At 48.0% G+C, this 15,606-nt stretch overlaps 1 protein-coding gene across 3 annotated transcripts in view; it reads left to right on the top strand.

Annotated features, from left to right (window-relative positions):
• C26H10orf90 (chromosome 26 C10orf90 homolog) overlaps positions 1 to 15,606 on the top strand; it is a 392,111-nt gene that overhangs the window by 128,119 nt on the left and 248,386 nt on the right. The window lies entirely within an intron of this gene.

The raw sequence follows: 15,606 nt of genomic DNA, 5'->3' as shown, positions 1-15,606 counted from the left end.
CAGTTCAAAGGCATCAATTCTTTGGTGCTCAGCCTTCTTCTCAGTCCAACTCTCACATCCAGTGTGGTTTCTTTTGTGATGGGGCTTTCTTTGAGATAATTTCTGCAACTATCCTGGGAGGGAGAGAGGTTATACCTCTCTGGTTTTTGTGAGAAAAGACTGTCTCTGTTGGACTCAAAGAAGCCCGGAAGATTCTCTCTAGTGACTCCAATGTTCTTTTATCTCCACTTTTGCTCATCTTCTTCATCTTCCATTTTCCATCACACCCCACACAAAGCATGTCAGGTAACACATTGTTCTTGGGCTTCATTACCGTGAGATTCCTATAAGAGGAAAAAGGGAAATTTATTGAGCTCCTACTAGATGTCATCTAGGCACTTCTCTAATATATTAATATTTGGAACTTAATCTCTATTCCATTCCTCTATGAGAGACAGTCTCCTCCCGCCCATTACTAAGTAAACTGAGCCTCAAAGGTGTAGGCAGGGGAGGGTCCAGATGGAGGACCCGATTGTTCCTGATTCCCAGGAAGTCCTCACCCTCCTGGCAGTGTGACTCCTTGATCCCCATAGAGATTCCTTGGGCCAATGGCTTCCTCTCTTTCTCTAGCCTGATCTGGGTGGGCTTTTGCCATTCACAACCACAAGAATCCTAAATCACTATGTATGCCTGACCTTCCACAGAGTGTGGACTCCTTGAAATTAGCTACTGGGTCCACCCTTATGCTCTGATCCCCAGCAAAAGAAGGAAGAACATCTTCTGAAACAAAAATAATCTATTGGTTGAAAATTAAACCAAATCTCTGAGATCACAGCATGCGGCCCTGGCATGGTCAGCTTTAAATGGCAGCCCTCAGCAGGTTGGCTCATTCTCTCTGTTCCTGATGATAAAGCTTCCCTGAGAAAATATGATTGGCTAAGCTTGACTGGAACCTCCAACTCTCAGCCAATCATCTCTGGTCAGTGGGGTCATGTGATTTTAAGGAGTTCTCTGATGGAGGGAGAAGCTCTCAGTACAAACTGCTTAAGAATTATTTCAGTATGTTAAACTCTGAGCAACTTTGGCATGTAATGAAGAGTTTTCTAAGTGTTGTTAACTGTAGAAAGTGACTCGCCACCAGTTCATTTAAAAAGAAATTGAGATCCTTTAGAGTATTTTAAGAATGACCCAACTACAATATTCTTGACAGGCATTGGGGGTTTCCCCGGGAGATGTCTGCTCTGTGGCGAGGCAGCCTTGAACCTCACAGTTAAGCCCTGTCACGTCGACAGTGACTTACCCGGCTGTCAGGTGGCAGTAGTGGTGGTTTAGTCACTAAGTCGAATCCGACTCTTGTGACCCTGTGGACTGTAGCCTGCTAGACTCCTCTGGCCATGGGATTGCAGCACTTTATGCAAATAATAACCCCCTCTTACAAGATTGTATACCTGTTTAATTTAACATGCATGAGTGTTCATGTAATCCTCAAAAGATGTGAGGTGAAAGAGCGACAGCAAGATAAATGAGACCAGGATACATCAGTCAGGGGAGAATAAGCTTCTGTTATGTTAGTTCGTTACTTTCTACACTGTGACTTGATTGATAGAATAAAAGCAAGACAAGAAAAGATAAAATAAAAATGGGACGTAAGCCTATTAATCAGATTAAAGATCATAGTGCAGGAAGCATCCTGGGAACACAGTTGGCTGAGATATAAGAAAACATAAAGATGTCCCTGTTTTCCCAACAGTCAGGTAAGCTATGAAGAAAATGAGGCAACTAAGGGGAATTGGGTGAGAATAACAGAAATGCTTGAAATCTTGGTGCTTGGCCCTCCACTTTGTTCCAAGTAAATACACAGGGTCTCGTCTCTCCTTCTTACGATTTGTCTTTTGTGGGTGGGCTTGGGTGCATGTGTAGAGAGAAGTGGTGTGAAGTCAGATGGATAACAGTGACCACAGATTGAAGGGCGGAGCTTGTTGGCTCCCAAGACAGAATGGAACACAGAAGCCCACCCTCCACGGCCCACCAGAAATAGCTCCAGGCCGTGTGAAGTCCAAGGAGGACCTCCTGGTCTACCAAAGCTGCTGCTGCTGCCAAGTCGCATCAGTCGTGTCTGACTCTGTGCGACCCCATAGACGGCAGCCCACCAGGCTCCCCTGCTGCTAAGTCGCATCAGTCGTGTCCGACTCTGTGCGGCCCCATAGACGGCAGCCCACCAGGCTCCCCTGCTGCTAAGTCGCATCAGTCATGTCCGACTCTGTGCGACTCCATAGACGGCAGCCCACCAGGCTCCCCTGCTGCTAAGTAGCATCAGTCGTGTCCGACTCTGTGTGACTCCATAGACGGCAGCCCACCAGGCTCCCCTGTCCCTGGGATTCTCCAAGCAAGAGCACTGGAGTGGGTGCCATTGCCTTCTCCAGTGCATGAAAGTGAAAATGAAAGTCAAGTCGCTCAGTCGTCTCCAACTCTTCGCGACCCCACAGACTGTAGCCCACCAGGCTCCTCTTTCCATGGGATTCCCTAGGCAAGAGTACTGGAGTGGGGTGCCATTGCCGTCTCCCTACCAAAGCTAGTGAGGGATAAAAATGAGATTCGACCACATCAGCTTTCCACCATTCCTCTTCACCAGTGAAGAATTGTGAGGGCACTTCCAGGTGGCTCTATTGGTGCAAAACCCACCTGCCAAAGCAGGAGACATAAGAGACGTGGGTTCGATCCCTGGGTGGGGAAGATCCCTGGGGGGCATGGCAACCCACTCCAGTATTCTCGCTTGGAGAATCCCATGGCCAGAGGAGCCTGGCGGGCTACAGTCCAAGGGGTTGCAAAGAATTGAGCGTGACTGAAGCAACTGGGCACGCACACATGCACATGATAAAGGCCGTTTTTTTCTCTAAAGCATATGACCACAAGCTATTTCATGAATATGTTCTATATGGATTTTGAAAAAAGATGAAATAAAAGCATATATAAATAAAAGCTGGAATCTTCTTCCCCCACCCCTGTGGGCACCGGCATGTCTGTCAAGTGCCCGGGCCAGCTTTGGAGGCCGCTATCCCAGGGCCACCGGATGTCAGGCGCCTTGGGAGCAGGCACTGCGTTTGGTTTGGTCCTTTGATTATTCTAACTGCAGTGAAGTCCGCACAACGAAGAGTTGTCGTCGTATTCATTTTACGTGCACACTTCAGGGCACTCAGAACACTAAGAATGCTGAGCAGCCATCACCACCATCATCTTCAGAACTCTCTTCATCTTGCAAGACTGGAACCCCATGCCCATCAAGCATAGCTCCCTGCCCCTCCCCCCACCCCAGTCCCGGGTAACCACCATTCCACTTTCTATTGCTATGAATTTGACAGCTCCAGGAACCTGTGTATGCAGAGTCATAGAGTATCTGTCCTTTTGGATTTGGCTCATTTCGTGTAGAATAATGTCTTCAAAATTCATCCACATTGTAGTGCATATCAGAACATTTTCTTGTGTGTCTGTGTAATATTCCATCATATAGACGAAAGGTTGTTGTTGAACGAAAAAAGATGGCTGGGATTCTTGGCCTCCGGAGGAGACAAATTCAATCCGGGGCCAGAGACGAGGCTTGATCACTCAGAGCTTTTGTGTAATAACGTTTTATTAAAGTATAAAGGAGGTAGAGAAAGCTTCTGACATAGGCATCAGAAGGGGGCAGAAAGAGTGCCCCCCTGCTAGTCTTCAGCTGGATGTTAGTCACTAGCAGTCTGTTAATGAAAGAAAGGAATGTCTTAAAACTCAGAATGGCACCAGGCCCCTCACCCATAAGATGCATTTTGGGATAATCTTGGCACCAAATGGTTCATCCTGGGCCATAAAATGATTAACTTGAATCTTGAAGAAGGGCAGATCACCATACAAATAGTTTCATTTACATAGATTAGGGGAACAATATCTGAATATAACATACTGGTTTGTCAAGTAGGTTCTGAGCCAAGAGGCGGAACTGACTTGAAGACAGAGTTTGGGGTAAATGCACAGTACATTAGCATAGCTTAAGAGAAACATTTCCATAAGAGAAATGCATTGGTTATCTCTGCTGCTGCTGCTAAGTCGACTCAGTCGTGTCCGACTCTGTGCGACCCCATAGATGGCAGCCCACCAGGCTCCCCTATCCCTGGGATTCTCCAGGCAAGAACACTAGAGTGGGTTGCCATTTCCTTCTCCAATGCATGCAAGTGAAAAGTGAAAGTGAAGTCGCTGAGTCGTGTCCAACTCTTCGAGACCCCATGGACTGCAGCCCACCAGGCTCCTCCGTCCATGGGATTTTCCAGGCAAGAGTACTGGAGTGGGGTGCCACTGCCTTCTCCATTGGTTATCTCTAGGTTTGAGAATAGTTAACTTCAGGTGAAACCAGGTGTCATTATGGCAACACAGTATTTTAAGAGAAACCTCCTTTTATATTTGTATAGAGAAGAAAAAAATATCGCTAGTTTGTTTCCTCCTGCCACTTAAGAGAGAGAAAAATGTCTGACACTTGCAGGCTATTTCCTCCTTCCTGCCTGTTACCCTCTCATGATAGACCACACTTTGTTTTGTTATCTGTTCAGTCACTAAGTCCTGTCCCCTCTGTTCAAGCCCACGGACTGCAGCATGCCAGGCATCCCTGTCCTTTACCATCTCTGAGAGTTTGCTCCAACTCAATGTCCATTGATTTGGTGATGCCATCCAACTGTCTCAGCCTCTGTCACCCACTTCTCCTCCTGCCCTCAGTCTTTCCCAGCATCAGGGTCTTTTCCAGTGAGTCGGCTCTTTGCATCAGGTGGTCAAAGTACTGGAGCTTCAGCTTCAGCTGAAAAAACATTTTGTTTATTTGTCCATTAATAGACACTCGCATTGCTTCCGCCGTTTGGCAGTTGTGAAAAAAGCTTCTATGAACACGTGTGTACAGTATCTGTTTGGGACCTTGCTTTGTGTTCTTTTGGGTATATGCCCAGAAGTGGAATCCCTGTCTCACATGAGAATCCTACATTTAATTATTTGAAGATCTGACATATTTTTTCCCATGATGGCAGCACCGCTGTACATTCCCACCAAGAGTGCACAGTTCAGGGACAGTGTTTTACTTAACCTTGTGTTCCTCCTGCCTAGAACTGTGCCTGTCATCTGGGGATGGCGCTCAGAAAGTGTCCATGGAGGGAACACATGAGCAGGAGGCAGCCTAGTTTCATGGACATTCTGGTCGAGTCGGGGAAGCCCAGTGTCAGCTTCAGCAGGGACAATGCAGGTGTGAGAGCAGCAAAGTCCACAGGAAGTCCCACCAAGGGTTGCCCCTGGTAGGGCTCGGTCTTGGGCTCTGAATTACTCATTTTCTAGGTAAGATGTCCAAAGGGCTGCCACTCCTTTCTTCAAAGGACTCAGGCTGTATCTTTGAAAACTAGTTTTGCAATTGGCTGGCAGGGTGGATTTCTCATGTTTAAAGAAACCCCAGACCAAACCCTCAGACTTTCTGTTTTCTTCTTTTTGAAAGGGGCAATGGATAGGTCTGGGCCTATATTCTTAGTTCACTTCAGTTTTCCAAAACAAGGCAGTTTCCTTGTTTATGAAGCAGTGAACCTGATATTATGGTCAGTAAGCGTGTTAAAGCTCTCATTGCCATGTTAACTTAGGCTAATATCTCATAGTATTCTCATTTGTAACTAAATTCAGATTGGGATAGAAATCACTCAGATCGTGGGAGTTGCCTCTTATTTCACATTGTTACACGAAATGTTTCTGTGAATTCAGCTACCTGAGTTGAAATGAATAGTTTTCCCCACCCACCCCCCTTTTTGGTCATTGTTAGTGGGCGTCCCCGGTGGCACTATTAGTAAAGAACCTGCATGCCAAGGCAGGAGACGTAAGAGATGCAGGTTCAACTCCTGGGTCAGGAAGATCCCCTGAAGGAGGGCATGCCACCCACTCTAGTAACCTCTGTACCATGGACAGAGGAGCCTGGCCTGCTACAGTCCAGACGGTCATAAAGAGTCAGATATGACTGAAATGACTTATTATGCAGTGCTTTCCAAATTCTGATCAATAACCTTATGTGTGATGCTGAATGACAAGCTCTTTGAATGGTCCAGTTGAAAACCCACCCCTCCCTTCGTTCTTCAGCCCAGTTTTGGGGAGGTTGATTTTACCCCGAGTGACCTGCCTTATATTAACCTAAGGGAAGAAAAAGTAACAGTGAGAAATAAATGTCTGTCTCATGAAAAAAACAAAACAAAACAGGGCTGTCAACCGATCTGAATGTTACCTGTTCAATGAGGAACGCAGAGAAACCTTGGCCAAAGCAGAAGGCAGAGCAGGGAAGCCAAAACCGGGGAGGAGAAAGCAGGCAGGAACCCCGAGGAGGGGCCCTTTGTGATCAGCCCCAGGGACGAGAGACGGAATCTGAGGTCCATTGCCCGTGATGATGGGCTGGCCCGGAACAGCGGCCGGCAGCACAGCCCAAGACTGAGAGCCTGGGGCCACGTGAGAGGGGAGAGCGTGAACTTGCCCGGTGAGGGGGCCTTGCCCCACGCCTGGTGCCCAGGTGCAGGAGGTGGGCCTGGCGGACAGTGTGTGCTGGACACAGACACTGGCCTGACCGGTCCAGCAGGCCCCACCCCTGTCAGTGAGACTCTGCGGTTTCTTTGTGCTCTTTGGCCCATGAAGGCCTCTCAGACAGGGGCTGCGGGGGGCTGGGGGGAGGAGACCCACCAAGCGATCAAGAGGGAACACACCTGGATGAACAATAGGGTCCTACTGGGTAGCGCAGGGAGCCATATTCAATGCATCTTGTAATAAACTAGAATGGAAAAGAAAAAAAATCCAATAGAGCTGAGTGTTAGAAAAAAAGAGGGAACACACCTGAGGAGAGCTGGCAGGTGTCTGCTTCCTAGTGGGCATGAGATCAATTGCAGCTTAGAAATGGGATCCTGTTCTAAAGAGGTGTGTGCTTTGCTGAGTTATATTCAAAGTGTATGTTGGCTACTTAGTCGTGTCTGACTCTTTGCAACCCCATGGACTGTAGCCCACCAGGCTCCTCTGTCCATAGGCTTTCCCAGGCAAGACTACTGGAGAGGGTAGCCATTCCCTTCTCCAGGGCATCTTCCTGACCCAGGGCTCGAACTCAAGTCTCCAGCTTTGCAGGCAAACCTCTTAACAGAAAGCTGTTACCCCCAATAGGGGTACTTCTATAACAGGGTGGGGACAGTCACCCATTTCCTGGCAGAGACGGAGTGTGGATGGAGGCTGGAGATCCCCGTGCTGGCTAGCTTCGGAGAAGCAACAGGCGAGCAGCTCATGGTGAGGACATCTGTTGCTTCAGGTGGTGGCCCACAGGGATGCCCCAGCAGTGATGCCCGCTGGCACCAAAGCTCCTAGGCCTCTATGTCCTCTTCACTATCCTGAATTAATAAGAGATGGCATTGCATTTTCTTGGCATGGGCTTCAAGATAACACCTTGCAGATATTTCCTCAGGTTTACACCCCCATGAAGACAAGTTGGAACCAGAGGAAAACCTACATGAGATGTTCAGCCTTTCTGTGCTTCACCCTGATGCTTTCAGAGAAGAAAGCTGACCCTCAGGCAGGACCACGAAAAGCAGAAAGTGACCCCAGGGTCTCTGAGTCACACCGGGTGCTCTGCATGGCGATTAACTCAGCGTTCTGTGAGGAGGGCTGATTGGCATGGCGATTAACTCTGCGTCCTGTGAGGAGGGCTGATTCGTGGCCTCAGTGGTCTCCTCACACACAGGCTTCACTCCCTACTCTTCTATGTGGACGCATTTGTCACCTCGCTGCCTCAGGGAACCAACGGTTACTGGGATTCTGTCCTGAGCAAGGTGCTGAGCTGGACATTAGGAGAACTCAGTGGAAGTTCTGATGTTCACCCCCTAAGAGCAGAGTGGGCACCACCAAAGTGCCCGGGGGACAGATTTCAAGGTCACAGGCAGGACTGGAGAGGTCCCTGAGGGACCTGGGGGTGGAGTGTCGAGGGGACACTGTACGCCAGTTGGAATTGGGCTCAGCCCAGCTTCCCTTGAGGGCAGAGCCTGTCCCAGAAGCTGACTGGTGGGGAGGGTGATTTGTGGGGCAGGCACCTGCTGCAGTGGGCTCTTTGTTACAGGCCCTGCAGATGAGCCTTAGGAAGTGCATCTCAGGCTGGTCCCTTTGCATCTGCCAGCTCCCAACCCCCACCGGCCAGGGTGGTCCTGCTTGTGGCCCTGCACAAAGCTGGCCAGAGCTGCTGGAAAAGGAAGAAGTGGGTGGAGGGGGCTGGACAGCACCAGACTGCAGTCAGCACCTGAGGGCTATACGCCTGGGCCTAGAAACAAGTTGGGTTTCCCTGACAGCTCAGCTGGTAAAGAATCCGCCTGCAGTGCAGGAGACCCTGTTTCAATTCCTGGGTCAGGAAGATCCACTGGAGAAGGGATAGGCTAACCCACCCCAGTATTCTTGGGCTTCCCTGGTGGCTCAGCTGGTACAGAATCCGCCTGCAATGCGAGATACCTGGGTTTGATCCCTGGGTTGGGAAGCTCCCCTGGAGAAGGGAATGGCAACCCACTGCAGTATTCTGGCCTGGAGAATTTCATGGACTGTATAGGCCATGGGGCTGCAAAGAGTCGGACATGACTGAGCAACTTTCACTTCCACTGCATGTAACAGTGGACCACACATTTCCAGATATCACTGAGAATTTCTAATCCTTGTAAGTCCTTCTTGTAAGGGAAAGCCCCCAACATCCCCATTCATAACTTCCTGGCATAACCCTGCCATCCATCCTTGCTTCAGGCAGTGAAAAGGAGGGGAAGGAAAGAGGGCTGGGGAGGAAGGACGGGGAGGGAGAACCAGCATGAGAACTACCACGACGCCCGGCTGTCTTGGAGTTTGCATTCCTGGGGGCAAGGGAGAAGCTACAGAAAACAGTCATAAATTTATGCATCAGAGTGAGAAGTAACATGAAGAGGAATCGAGTCGGACAAGGGAGGCATTTGGCTGGGAAAGTCCACTGGGAAGACGGCATCTGAGCTGGGCGCAGTGTGAAGTGAGAAGTTGAGCAGATGTACAGGGATGGGGACAAGGTGGGAGTGTGACCTGAAAGTTAGGACTGCAGGTAAATCTTCGTAGAATTACCTGGGTCAGCCCCGCCCCCCCACCGCCCCCAACTCTCAGAATGTCCCATGAGGTCAGGGACTGTGCTGCCTTGTCCTCAGTCATTGTCTTAGCCACAGTCAAAGCCAGAGTCTCAGCCTGGGCCAGGCCTGGTGCCCAGCCCTTGGGACCATTCGTTGCATGGTTGAGTACGAGGCTTGCCTGTCCCCATGCAAAATTTCCCATACCCAAGTTTCCCAGACCCCTGCTCCAGCCCCTCACCAGGATATTCTGATGGGGAGGTGGGGAGGGTCAGGTGGGGCCTGAGGGTATGTGGTTTCAGAAGCACCCAGTGATTCTGTAGCACAGGTGTAGGTTTGGTAACCCTGGGCTAGTCTACCTGCCATGGTCAAAGCTTCAGTCTCCCCTCTGGCTCCTGGTTCAGGTGAGCTAACTGCCTCACCAGAGGGTCTCACTTCAGGGTCTGCAAACCTTCTCTGTCAAGGTTGTTGTTCAGTCGCTAAGTCATGTCTGACTCTTTTTGACCCCCATGGACTGCAGCACATCAGGCTTTCCTGTCCTTCACTATCTCCTGGGATTTGCTCAGATTCATGCCCATTTCGTCAGTGATGCTATCTAACCATCTCATCCTCGCCACCCTCTTCTCCTTTTGCCTTCAGTCTTTCCCAGCATCAGGGTCTTTTCTAATGAGTCAGCTCTTTGCAGCAGATGGCCAAAGTATTGGAGCTTTAGCATCAGTCCTTCTGATGAATTTTCAGGATTGATTTCCTTTATAATTGACTGGCTTGATTTCTTTGCAATCCAAGGGACTCTCAAGAGTCCTTCAGCACCACAATTTGGAAGGGTCAGTTCTTTGGTGCTTAGGCTTCTTCGTGGTCCAACTCTCACATCCACACATAACTACTGGAAAAACCATAGCTTTAACTTTCAGCAAAGTGATGTCTCTGCTTTTTCATATGTTATCTAGGTTTGTCATAGCTTTCCTTCCAAGGAGTAAGGGTCTTTTAATTTCATGACTGCAGTCAACTTCTGCAGTGATTTTGGGGCTGGAGAAAATAAAATTTGTCAAGGACCAAATAGTAAAGATTTTTGTCTTTGGAGGCCATACAGTCTGTGCTGCAATCACCCAACTTGGTCACCCTATGAAAAATAAAGGCACTGTAGATAATATGTAGAGAAATGAGGATGGCTCTGTGCCAATAAAACTTTATTGGCAAAAAGTAAAGGCCATAGTTTGCAGGCCTCTGGTCTTATTCATTGATGGACAGCCGAGGTGGCTAGGAATTTCTTATACTTATATGAAATGCTTAAACAATAACTTGTACTGGGCCTATTTCATTTTTGGAAAACACACATGGACCATTACACACCTTCTGTGTGTATGTGTACACGTGCACACACAATTGTTACATGGAAATGGTTTTGTGTTTGGGAAACCAGGAATATGCACACACTTGTTGCTGGGCTTAGAGTGTGAGAATAACCCAACTAGTCAACTTGTTAATGCAAGCATCACGTGCCTGATGCTCAGTGAGGCCAGACAAAGTGAAATGCTGGAGTTGGGAGCAGAGAAAGGTTTATTGCAGGGCCATGCAAGGAGATGGGTGGCTTCTACCCTAAGAACCTCTGAGCTCCCCAAAGGGTTTCAGCAAAGCACCTTTAAAAGCCGGGTGAGGGATGCAGGTCACAGAGTTTGTGATCAGACTGTGCACAATTCTCTGATTGGCTGATGGAGAGGTAGCAGATCTCTGATTGGCTGATGGTGAGGTAGCAGTCATGTATGGATGTGAGAGTTGGACCATAAAGAAAGCTGAGTGCCAAAGAATTGATGCTTTTGAACTGTGGTGCTGGAGAAGACTCTTGAGAGGCCCTTGGACTACATGAAGATCCAACCAGTCCATCCTAAAGGAGATCAGTCCTGAATATTCATTGAAAGGGCTGATGCTGAAGCTGAAACTCCAATACGTTGGCCGCCTGATGTGAAGAACTGACTCACTTGAAAAGACCCTGATGCTGGGAAACATTGAAGGCGGGAGGAGAAGGGGACAAGAGAGGATGAGATGGTTGGATGGCATCATCTACTCAATGGACATGAGTTTGAGTGAACTCCGGGGGTTGGTGATGGACAAGGAGGCCTGGAGTGCTGTAGTCCATGGGGTTGCAAAGAGTCGGACACGAGTGAGCAACTGAATGGAACTGAGGTAGCAGATCTCTGATTGGCTGATGGTGAGGTAGCAGAGTGGTGTCTCAGGGGTGAACATTATCAGTCCTTAGGCTCCAGGGCACAGGCCTGGGGCTGTGTGCTCTTGGTGGTCAAGTAGTTGACATCTTCCGTTTGTTGGAGAGGGGGAGGTCGTCTTCATCTGCAAAACAACTCAGGAAAGGCGCATCAAATCCTGTTATCTAGGTATTAATATTTCAGAGGGTTGGGAGGGTGGTCTTTCTCCATCCCCGAACCTGACCCATGCCCCCAAGGCCCCATGGGGTCCTGCTACAATACATGTTTCCTCCCTAAAGTCTGAGAGAATCTCGGAGTTACCACCTTGGTAGTAAGGGCATCCTCTGGGGCTTGAGGAAAGCCCAGCCTCTGACCAGCGCAGGACTTCCTGGCACAGGACAGGAGCCTGATTGTCAGTGGGTGTGTGCAGAGGGCCATTTTCTTTCAGTAAGTGTCAGCTGTGGCCTGGGGTGGGACCTCGTCCACATAGGTGCACTGAGGGTGAGGGTCTGGGTGCCCTCCAAGCAGCTGCCTACCTGCTGCCCCCATGGGAGGGAGGGTCTGGCTTGGGAGTCCCGGAGGTTGGCAGTGGTCGTGCTATTGGCTGGTGCTAGGCCTGTGGTTTCCCCTGGGACTTTGGTATTTTCCTGATAAATACTGGATTTCACAAATTTGTCCAACACGCTCATTAATTCATACAAGAAAGGAAACATGGCCAAGAGTGACAGCCAATATTTGTGGGAAGGAAATATGGACAGAGGGGTGTGTCCCCTTGGGGAAATGGCCATAGTACCCCCCACCCCACCTGCTTCGTTGCCCACAGCCCAGCCTGGCAACTGCTTCTCATGGGAGAGCAGTGACAAGCGGCTGACAGCATAGTTTTCCTTTTGGATGGAATTGACCAAGGATGTAGACAGCAAATTGACTTTTATATTTCCTCAAAATTTCAACCACAGTCTTCACCACCCTTTCATACTTACTGAAATATATACTTAAAAATCAAGCATAGTTTCTAACAAAGTCATTGGTTTTCTTTATTCAAAATCTACTCAGACATTGAAGAGAAAATATGAAGATACCACTTGTCTTCAAATGACTCACTCCTCCCAATGGGTTTGAAGGAGGGCTGTGTGGTCTTTCGCTCAACATGGGTTGGTTCGGTTTTTAGCATCATTGGAAGTGGCTGTGAATGTTTAATTGGCCCAGAGCTGAACACCCAGCAGGTGCAAACTAAATGATTATTGAAGCCTTGCAAAGGGAGAGAAAACGAATCTTGTAGATGAATATGGCTTCAAGCCATGGTTCAAGTCATGGTCTGTGTGCGGGTTGGAAAAGAACTTCCAGACATGGGGCAGAATGAGATGAGAATAGAGTTTTTTAAAGTGGGAGATGCTGTTAGGACTGTGGGCTGGCTCCAGGGAGAGCTGATCCCTTTCGCAGGCTGCTGCTTGCTGCTAAGTCGCTTCAGTCATGTCTGACTCTGTGCGATCCCATAGACGGCAGCCCACAAGGCTCCCCCGTCCCTGGGATTCTCCAGGCAAGAACACTGGAGTGGGGTGCCATTTCCTTCTCCAATGCGTGAAAGTGAAAAGTGAAAGTGAAGTCGCTCCATGGTGCCCGACTCTTAGAGACCCCATGGACTGCAGCCTACCGGGGTCCTCCGTCCATGGGATTTTCCAGGCAAGAGTACTGGAGTGGGGTAGTAGCGAATTTTTATAATCTCAAGACAGAGAAAATTTCTACTGGAATGGTGGAATTAGGTGACTGGTTAAGATGCTATAGGGCGGATAATAGGGTGGATATTTACCTATGGGGTCAGGGAACTGGCCAGTTTATATCCAGAGGCTCATGGCAACAGTTGCTATGGGGCTGGGTCAGTTCCAGAGATTTTTGTCCTGTGACCTTGGTATAAGACTCCACAGTTCATGTGACTGATCCAGGTTTCTCCCTGGTTTTGCCACTTCCCCTTGAAAGTTTAGGAGAAATATCAAATTACTGTAGTTTCCAAACACAGTGTAGTGAAGAAGAAAAAAAAATTTTTTTTTAATTTACAGAAGAGAAAAAATGTACAATTTTAGTTAGTTACCCCAGGGACCAATTTGGGGAAATTAAACAGAATCTTATGTGGGACATTAATAAGGTCAGACATCTCACTTTAGTAGATGACTGACTTACTTGGTTTAAGAAGAAAACAGCAAAAGATTCAGGTAGTACTTTTCCAGAAAGAATGATGATTATTTGTAGTGAATACAGTGGTTTCTGTTAATGCTTCCTTGTTCTTGGCTGTGATGCTTTATGACAGAATGTACGCATGGAAAGTGAAAAGTGAAGGCCCTTGGTTGACCTTTGTGCATGCAAGCCTAGCTGTGGGAGAAAAAGTATACCCTACAGGAAAAGATAGTTGATACATTTTCATTTAATTCATCCACTGAACAAATAACTACTCTGATCTATAACTGACTACTGGAAGGGTCACCCCTTTTCCATATAAATAAAGTAAGTAAACTGTTAGTCACTGAGACATGTCCTGCTCTTTGCAACTCCATGGAGTGTAGCCCGCCAGATTCCTCTGTCCATGGAATTCTCCAGGCAAGAATACTGGAGTGGGTTGCCATGCCTATCTCCAGGGGGTCTTCCCAACTCAGGGATTGAATCATGGTCTCCCACATTACAGGTGGATGCTTTACCTTCTGAGCCACCAGGGAAGCCCATGCATTGATGCTAAAACCCAGCACAGCTGAATAATTTACAAGAGATTGAGGTTCATCAGGGAAATTGCATTCTCTTCCTACCCTGGTTAAAAGGTGCTGGACCCCATAATCAGTTGTATTATTCTCAGTCCTTTTGTTTTATTTGATTTTGCTTTGTTTTATTTTAGAACCTCTGTGGGTGGGGATTAAGAGCAGGAGAAAGACAGCGCATCATTCCCAAGCCCAAAAGTCCTGTGAATTTCACTCATCTGTTAGAAAAGGATGACGGTTTAGATGCGCTCACAGTAAGCCCTTTGCCTCTGAGAGAAGACTTCAGCTCTCACCTGATGAGTGAAGCACCCATAAATAAAAATGTCATTTCCCCCGAGAGGGGAATCAAATTATGAATTCAGAATTTCATAGTCATCTGTTTTTATTGTTGCCTAATGCTTTTAGATCTGCACAGGCCCTGCAGAAAATCAGCTCTGAAACTGCATAATTAGGACATCTTTTATAGTCGTAAATGCTAATCCCACTGGAGAACAGATTAAGAATTCATAGGCATAAATTCCTGGCACCAGGTATCTGAAGTTCCTTTTCTTTCTGAATAATTCATTATTTAAATACTTCACTGTTCATCTTATAGAATTCTACATGTTGTATCAGGGGCAAGGGAGAAACATTAACTCCACATGTATTTCAACACTAAATGCATTCAAGGCTTATTTGTGTTGATTTGGTGTCATTGGATTGCAACTGCTAACAATGGTACAGCTTTTTAGTTGGTAGCCCCAGGGACCAATTTGGGGAAACGAAGTAGGATCTACTGCAGGACATTAATAAGGTCAGAGACCTAGCTTTTATAGACGACTGAGTTAGTTGGTTTAAGAAGAAAAAAAAACATTAGCAAAAGTTCAGGTAGTCGTCTTCCAGAAAGAGCGATGATTATTTGCAGTTAATGCTTTCCCATTCGTGGCTGTGACGTTTTATGGCAAAATGTGTGCACGGAACGTGAAAAGTGAAGGCCTGCGGTTGATTTTGTCCTTGCAAGGCCGGCCTTGGAGGTTCAGCAGCCCAGCGGGCCTCTTCAAGACGGCCATACCCTCCTTCCTCGAGGGTTTAGGGTCGCCAGCAGCCAGTGCAGACCTCCTCACTGGAAGCACTCCCCGTGCTGCGGGGACCCGCTCACCTGGCGACCGTCCCACTGCAGGGCGGTGAGCTCTGGAAGCGGTGTCCTCTCATCTTTGAGTCTCTGCCGCCTGTACAGCCCCCAGCATGAAGAAGCATGTCATGTGTGTTTGTTTAATAACATAATGCGTATTCAAGGACCAGCCCAAACTCTGTTGGTTGCAACTGATACAAACTCAAACAGTTTAAACCTAAAGGAGAAAGTGGGCTTCCCTGGCGGCACAGTGGTAAAGAATCTGCCTGCCAATGCAGGAGATGCGGGTTCAATCCCTGGGTCCGGAAGATCCTCTGAGAAGGGAATGGCAACCCACTGCAGTATTCTTGCCTGGAGAATCGCATGGACAGAGGAGTCTGGCGGGCTACCATCCATGGGGTCGCACAGAGTTGAACACAACATAGAAACTAAACAAAAAGCAGAAAGTG

This window comes from Bos indicus, chromosome 26 (assembly GCF_029378745.1).
Source record: "Bos indicus isolate NIAB-ARS_2022 breed Sahiwal x Tharparkar chromosome 26, NIAB-ARS_B.indTharparkar_mat_pri_1.0, whole genome shotgun sequence".
In the NCBI taxonomy this organism is placed as follows: domain Eukaryota; kingdom Metazoa; phylum Chordata; class Mammalia; order Artiodactyla; family Bovidae; genus Bos; species Bos indicus.
This window is presented reverse-complemented; position numbering and strand designations above follow the sequence as displayed.